A 7,661-nucleotide genomic window follows, 5' to 3' on the forward strand; every position below is an offset into this window, starting at 1 on the left:
TCAGGGGAGGGGATGGGATACAGAGTTCTGGTGGTGGGAATTGTATGGAGCTATACCCCTCTTATCCTATGGTTTTTTTTAATATTTTATTTATTGATTAGTGAGAAATATTAGGAGGAGAGAGATAAAGAACCAGACATCACTCTGGTACATGTGCTGCCGGGGATTGAACTCAGGACCTCATGCCTGAGAGTCTAGTGCGTTAGTCACTGCACCACCTCCCGGACAACTATCCTATGGTTTTGTCAATGTTTCCTTTTTATAAAAAATAAAAGGCTGGAGCGGTACGGCGTTGTGGTACGGGGTTGTCATGGCGGAGCTGCAGAAGCACCGGGTGCAGGAGGCAGTGGACACCAAGATGAAGGGTCTGGAGAAAGAGAACATCCGAAAGATGCAGGGACTCATGGCCTGGTGCGGCGCCCACTGCTGTGAGGACACCCACGCATCCGTGCAGCAGGGGCGCCAGTGTATTGACCGCTGCCACGCACCTCTGGCTCAAGCCCAGGCCCTAGTGACCAGTGAGTCGGAGGAATTTCAGGGCCGCCCATGCACTGCAATGACAAAGCCAAAGGTTCAGCAGATGCATGTGGTAAAGAACTGCAAGTGACTGGCAGCTGGACAGTTGTGTGACCAAGTGTGTGGATGACCAAGAAGGTGAAGGAGTCTCTCATCCATCGGGAAATAGAAATCTTTGCCATTGATTAGCAGGGCCGAGAACAGAGACCTACTTTAAAAAGAGGAATGGGGCGCAAAGCGCAGGGACCGGCGTAAGGATCTGGGTTTGAGCCCCCGGCTCCCCACCTGCAGGGGAGTCGCTTCACAGATGGTGAAGCAGGTCTGCAGGTGTCTGTCTTTCTCTCCCCCTCTCTGTCTTCCCCTCCTCTCTCCATTTCTCTCTGTCCTATCCACCAAGGAAGACATCAATAACAATAACTAATAATTACAATAAAAAACAACAAGGGCAACAATAAGGGAAAATGAATAAATAAATATTTTTTTAAAAAAACAAAAAGCAAGGCAACAAAAGGGAAAATAAATAAATATATATAGCGACCCCTCTGCAGGTGGAGAGCCAGAGGCTGGAACAGGGATTTTTACACCAGTCCTTGCGCTTTGTGCCACCTCCGCTTAACCCGCTGCGCTACTGCCTGACTCCCATAAATTTTATTTTTAATTAAATTTGATAATAATAAAACAAAAGAGCAGAATGACTTCAGGAACCCACTGAATCACCTGTGAGTGCAAACACGTGTGACTCGTGGGCAGAGAGGAGCCTAAGGAGGGAGTGAGCGGCTGGTAATAGTCCCGCAGTTTACCAGTTGAGACACCACCTCCAGTCGGTTTCACCAACAAAAAGATGGCTGAAGGGAGGAGAGGACTCCCCTGTGATTCACCAAATGCAACTGTGAGTCTCCACTGCTACTGCCCTCGGGCTGGAGCAGCAGGCAGAGGCCCTGTGCTGACATCTGGGAACAGAGAACTGACCAGGAAACTCAGGAGAAGAGCTACACCTCAGGGGCCTAGCAGTGGGGCTGCATAGTGGGAGCCCCATGCACTGCTGGTGGGAATGTCAATTGGTCCAACCCCTGCAGAGAGCAGTCTTGAGAACTCTCAGGAGTCTAGAAATAGACCTACCCTATGACCCTGCAATTCCTCTCCTGGGGATATATCCTAAGGAAACCAACACACCCATCCAAAAAGATCTGTGTACACATATGTTCTTAGCAGCACAATTTGTAATAGCCAAAACCTGGAAGCAACCCAGGTGTCCAACAACAGATGAATGGCTGAGCAAGTTGTGGTCTAGATACACAATGGAATACTATTCAACTACTAAAAATGGTGACTTCCTCATTTTCAGCCCATCTTGGAATGGAGCTTGAAGAAATCATATTAAGTGAAACAAGTCAGAAACAGAAGGATAAATATGGGTTATCTCACTCTTAGACAGAAGTTGAAAAACGAGATCAAAAGAGAAAACACAAGTAGAACCTGAACTGGAATTGGCATATTGCACCAAAGTAAAAGACTCTGGGGGGGGGGGGGAGAATACAGGTCCAAGAAGGATGACAGAGGACCTAGTGGGGGTTGTATTGTTATATGGAAAACTGAGAGATGTTATGCATGTACAAACTATTGTATTTACTATCGGAAGTAAAACATAATCCCCCAATAAAGAAATTAAAAGGTAGTCGGGCGGTAGCGCAGCAGGCTAAGTGCACATGGCACGAAGCACAAGGACCAGCGTAAGGATCCCAGTTCAAGCCCCTGGCTCCGCACCTGCAGAGGAATCGCTTCATAGGCTGTGAAGCAGGTCTGCAGGTGTCTGTCTTTCTCTCCCCCTCTCTGTCTTCCCCTCCTCTCTCCATTTCTCTCTGTCCTATCCAACAACAATGACATCAATAACAATAACTACAACAATAAAAACAAGGGCAACAAAAAGGGAATAAATAAATAAATATTTAAAAAAGAAATTAAAATGTAATTGGCATATCGCACCAAAGTAAAAGACTCTGGGGTGGGAGTGGGTGGGTGGGGAGAATACAGGTCCATGAAGGATGATGAATGACATAGTGGGGGTTGTATTGTTAAATGGGAAACTGGGGAATGTTATGCATGTACAAACTATTGTATTTACTGTTGAATGTAAAACATTAATTCCCCAATAAAGAAATAAATTAATAAAATAAATTTTAAAAAAGAAAGAAATTTTAAAAAAAGATTGAGAAATACTTGAGGTAACTCAGTGGTTGAGCACAAGCCTGGCATGCATGAGGCCCAAGTTCAATTCCCAGCATCCTCCCCCAACGCACAATAATAAAGAAGACTAACCCCAAAACCCTTATAGCTCAAGGATGTGTCCTGCAGCACACGACCCTCATGTAGGAACCCCCCAGAGCCCACGGGGACAGGATGTCCTCACTCTTCCAGGGTAACCCGCTTCCATGAGCCGGTGACATGGGACTCTAGAGACCAGATCACATTGCTGAGACTCAGGACACTCTGTTGGGTCACTTGCACACATTACTAGGTACAAGGACCCGGGTTCAAATCCCCTGCAAAGGTTGGGGGGGGGTTCATGAGCAGTAAAGCAGTGGCTGCAGGTGTCTCTCCTCTCTGTCTCTCTCCCTCTCTGTGTGGCATTTGTGATGCCAGGGATCAAACACGCGACCCCATGCTTGGGCATCCAGTGTTTTTATTCACTGTACCACCTCCCAGGAAACCATAGTGGTTTTGTAAAGAGCCGTTGGCATCATGTCCTGCACTCAGTAAAGGCCTAATGATTTCCTCCCATCTCTATAGCCTGCTGCATTCTATGGGGGGAGCCCCATGACAGGAAGTGGGGCCTTAATAGGAAGGGAGTTTTGGGGGCTGGGTGGTGGCGCACCTGGCTAAGCACACAAATTACAGTGTGCAAGGACCCAGGTTCAAACCCCTATTCCCCACCTGCAGGGGGAAAGCTTCATAAGTGGTGAAGCAGGGCTGCGGGTGTCTCTCCCTCTCTCTCTCCCTTTCTCACATGCCTCTATCAAATAAATAAATAAAATAATAAAAATATTTTTATTTACTTATTTCCCTTTTGTTGCCCTTGTTGTCTTTTTATTATTGTTGTAGTTATTATTGTTGTTATTGATGTCGTCATTGTTAGATAGGACAGAGAGAAATGGAGAGAGGAGGGGAATACAGAGAAGGTGAGAGAAAGACACCGCAGACCTGCTTCACTGCCTATGGAAAGACTCCCCTGTAGGGGCTCAAACTGGGATCCTTGCTCTTTGTGCTACATGTGCTTAACCCTCTGTGCTACTGCCTGACTCCCAATAAAAATATTTTTAGGGAGTCAGGCGGTAGCGCAGCGGGCTAAGTGCACGTGGTGCAAAGCGCAAGGACCGGCCTAAGAATCCCGGTTCGAGCCCCCGGCTCCCCACCTGCAGGGGAGTCACTTCACAAGCAGTGAAGCAGGTCTGCAGGTGTCTGTCTTTCTCTCCCTCTCTCTGTCTTCCCCTCCTCTCTCCATTTCTCTCTGTCCTATTCAACACCGACAACATCAATAATAATTACTACAACAATAAAACAACAAGGGCAACAAAAGGGAATAAATATAATGAAATAAAATTAAATATATATATATATATTTTTAAAGGGAGTCAGGCACACAGCAGGTTAAGCACAGGTGGCGCAAAGCACAAGGACCGACATAAGGATCCTGGTTCAAGCCCCCTGCTCCGCACCTGCAGGGGGGTCGCTTCACGGATAGTGAAGCAAGTCTGCAGGTGTCTGTCTTTCTCTCCTCCTCTCTGTCTCCCCTCTTCTCTCAATTTCTCTCTGTCCTATCCAGCAACAACAACAGCAATGACAACTATAATAATGACAACAACAAGGGTAACAAGGGCAACAAAATGGGAAAAATGGCCTCCAGAAGTAGTGGCTTCGTAGTGCAGGCACAGAGCCCCAGCAATAATCCTTGAGACCAAAAAAAAAAAATTAAGGGAGTTTCTAGTAAGTGTGTGTGTGTGTGTGTGTGTGTGTGTGTGTAGAGGAGGAGATGGTGGAGGAGGAGAACCCAGAACCTCAGGGCTGGGCATTAGCATGAAAGTCTTACTGCATAATAGCCAGAGTGACACACACATTACCAAGCACAAGAACCCAGGTTCCAGCCCCCAGCCCTCACCTACAAAGGAGAAACTTCATGAACAGTGAAGCATGTCTGCACATCTCTGTCCTATCACATAAAACTGAAATAAAGAAAAAAGAAAAAAAAAGGTTGTCAGGAGCAATGGGTTGATAGTGAAGAAATGGAGCCCTAGTGATAACCCTGGTAGAAATGAAATGAAATGAAATGAAATAAAATAAAGAACTCAGGGCCTTATACATCCAAATCAGACATTCTCCACTGACCTACATTCCTGGTCTTATTTTTAGTTCTACTAAGTAAACCCCATTTTCTTCCCTTTTTTTTCTCTTTTAACCAGAGAACTGCTTAGCTTGTGGTTTATATGGTACCAGAGACTGAAACTGAATCTCTGAGTCTCAAACGTGAAAGTCTACTGTGTGACAGCCGAAGACTGAGGCAACCTAAATGCTCATCATCAGATGACTGGCTAGAAGTTACAGGCTATGTACTCCATGGAATACTACTCTGCAATCAAAAAAGATGATAGTGTGTCCTTGGGGACAAAATGGATGGAACTGGAGGTGATGATGCTTAGAGAAATAAGTCAAGAGATGAAAGACAACTGCCAGATGGGTTCACTCACATGTGGAATCCAGAAAACTGAGACACATGAACTTATAAAAAAAATAATCATACATAAAAATAAAAACAAGGCAGGGGATGGGAAAAAACAGAAGCAAACAAACTTGTCTCCAAGACTTCTCGAGAGCCATGGTGGTTATCATGGGGGGGGGGGGGAGGATAGGGACACAGGCCTTTGGTGGTGGGTGTGGTGTGGAGCTGAGCCCTGTGATCTTATAATATTGTGACCCACTATTAATCACAAATAAAAAATGGCCTGATAAAGGAAGAAAAGAAAATCTATTGTGTAAACCATCGTGTCATTTATTTTCCAGTGTGAATCCTCTTTTCTGACTGACTTTGCCAGTGGGAGCAGAATACATTCTCATACTAAATTATATATATATATTATTTATTCAATGGATAGAGACAGAGAAATTGAGAGAGAAGGGGGAGAGAAAAAGAGAAACACCTGCAGGCCTACTTTATCACTCATGAAGCCCCCCCCATCAAAAAAAGATGAAAGATGATATTGTGGGGACCAAGGACTTGAACCCAGGTCCTTCTGCATGGTACCATGTGTGCTCAACCAGGAGGGCCACCTCCCAACCCTCACAGTAAATTCGTGGCGGTGGGGACAAGTCTCAGGACATTCTGGTTGTGGGAGCTCAGCGGTCCCTTTGCTTTTTTAAAATTGGGGAGTCTGGCGGTAGTGCAGCGGGTTAAGCGCAGGTGGTGCAAAGCACAAGAACTGGTGTAAGGATCCAGGTTCGAGCCCCCGGCTCCCCGCCTACAGGGGAGTCGCTTCACAGGCAGTGAAGCAGGTCTGCAGGTGTCTGTCTTTCTCTCCCCCTCTGTCTTCCCCTCCTCTCTCCATTTCTCTCTGTCCTATCCAACAACTACATCAACGATAATAACTATAACAATAAAACAACTAGTGCAAACAAAAGGGAATAAATATTTAAATAATAATAATAATAAAATTGTATTTATTTACCACGGTGGAGGAGGAGGAGGAGGAGGAGGAGGGGAGACAGACAGAGAGAGAGAGAGAACAAGAACCAGAGCATCATTCTAGCCCATCTGGGGCAGAGAATCGAACTTGGGACCTCATGCTTGCAAGCCCTATGCTCATCCACAGCACTATCTCCTGGCTCTCTTGGTGACTGTATTGTTCAGAACCTCTAGGTCCATCCCTAGCCCGTGGAAGTGCTGTCAGTACCTAGCTGTTCCAAGCTCCTTGAGTCCTGTTGACCCATTTTCTCTGGTTTTAAGACAACCAATTCCGGCAGAAATATGCATTACCGGTCCAAGGCTGAAGGGGGCGCCATTCCCATAGAAAAAGCGCACAGTGAGGGGTACCTCCTGGAGCTGTGCAAATATGGCTGCTCCAGTGGGCCAGCTGGGATTGGCAGAGCCCCCTGTACCCAGACTACAACCAGAGTCTGGAAATTAAGCCACTAAAACCACACAGCTCCACACCCGGGAGCGCCCCAAATTTATGGTTTCCCATTAAGTCCCCCACCCAGGAAGCTCCAAATGGCCTGTAGTTTGTGAAGCCAGAAGATAGCTGTGGAAATAATACTCAGCCACATCTGTGGCCTTGGGCGAACCAGTGGTTCTGCAGCGGAGGGAGTGGGAACACAGAGCTCTAGTGGTGGGAGCGGTGTGGAATCGTACCCCTGTTGGCTTGTAATTTTGCAAACCAATATTAAATCATTAATAATAATTTTTAAAAGGAGGGGGGGAAATAGCTGTAGCATCTTTCTCAGCCACAGCTTCCCTGTGAGACAGAGGCTGACCGAGGCTCACCCTCCTTTCGCCTTGCAGCTCACTCCTGCAGCGCCAACCTCCACCACCTTCCTTATCCCCAAATTCATCTCTCTGTCTCTCTGTCTCTTTAAGAAATAGGCATGTGGGTGCCCAGCCCGGGTGGGTGGTGCACTCAAGCACATGTTATGATAATGAGCAAAGACCAGGGTTCGAGCCCCAGCTCCCCACCTGCAGGGGAGGCTTCACCAGCGATGAAGCAGGTCTGCAGGTGTCTCTCTATCTCTCTCCTAGGCCCCTCTCAATTTCTTTTTTTTTTGTTTTTCCTTTTTTTACCAGAGAGCTGATCATCTCTGGGTTATGGTAGTATGGGGAACTGAACCTGGAACTTCAGAGCTTCAAGCATGAGAGTCTCTTTGCATAACCATTATGCTATCTACCCCCACAATTCTTTCTGTCCTAATAAAAATAAAATAAAGTTTTAAAAAAAGTCCTACAGGGAAAGTGGACTCATACTTCAGGCACTGAGCCATCCAAGCAATAACCCTGTGGAAGAAATATATATATATATATATATATATATATATATATATATATATATATAGAGAGAGAGAGAGAGAGAGAGAGAGATGTATATGTTATGATATATAATATCATT

The 7,661-nt window shown here is 46.0% G+C and overlaps 1 pseudogene; it reads left to right on the forward strand.

The window, feature by feature from the left end:
• The first annotated feature begins 310 nt into the window (after positions 1-310).
• Positions 311-6,552, forward strand: LOC103112496 (protein FAM136A-like; annotated as a pseudogene).
• The last annotated feature ends 1,109 nt before the right edge of the window (positions 6,553-7,661 follow it).

The sequence above is a fragment of the Erinaceus europaeus genome, chromosome 5 (genome assembly GCF_950295315.1).
Source record: "Erinaceus europaeus chromosome 5, mEriEur2.1, whole genome shotgun sequence".
NCBI lineage: Eukaryota > Metazoa > Chordata > Mammalia > Eulipotyphla > Erinaceidae > Erinaceus > Erinaceus europaeus.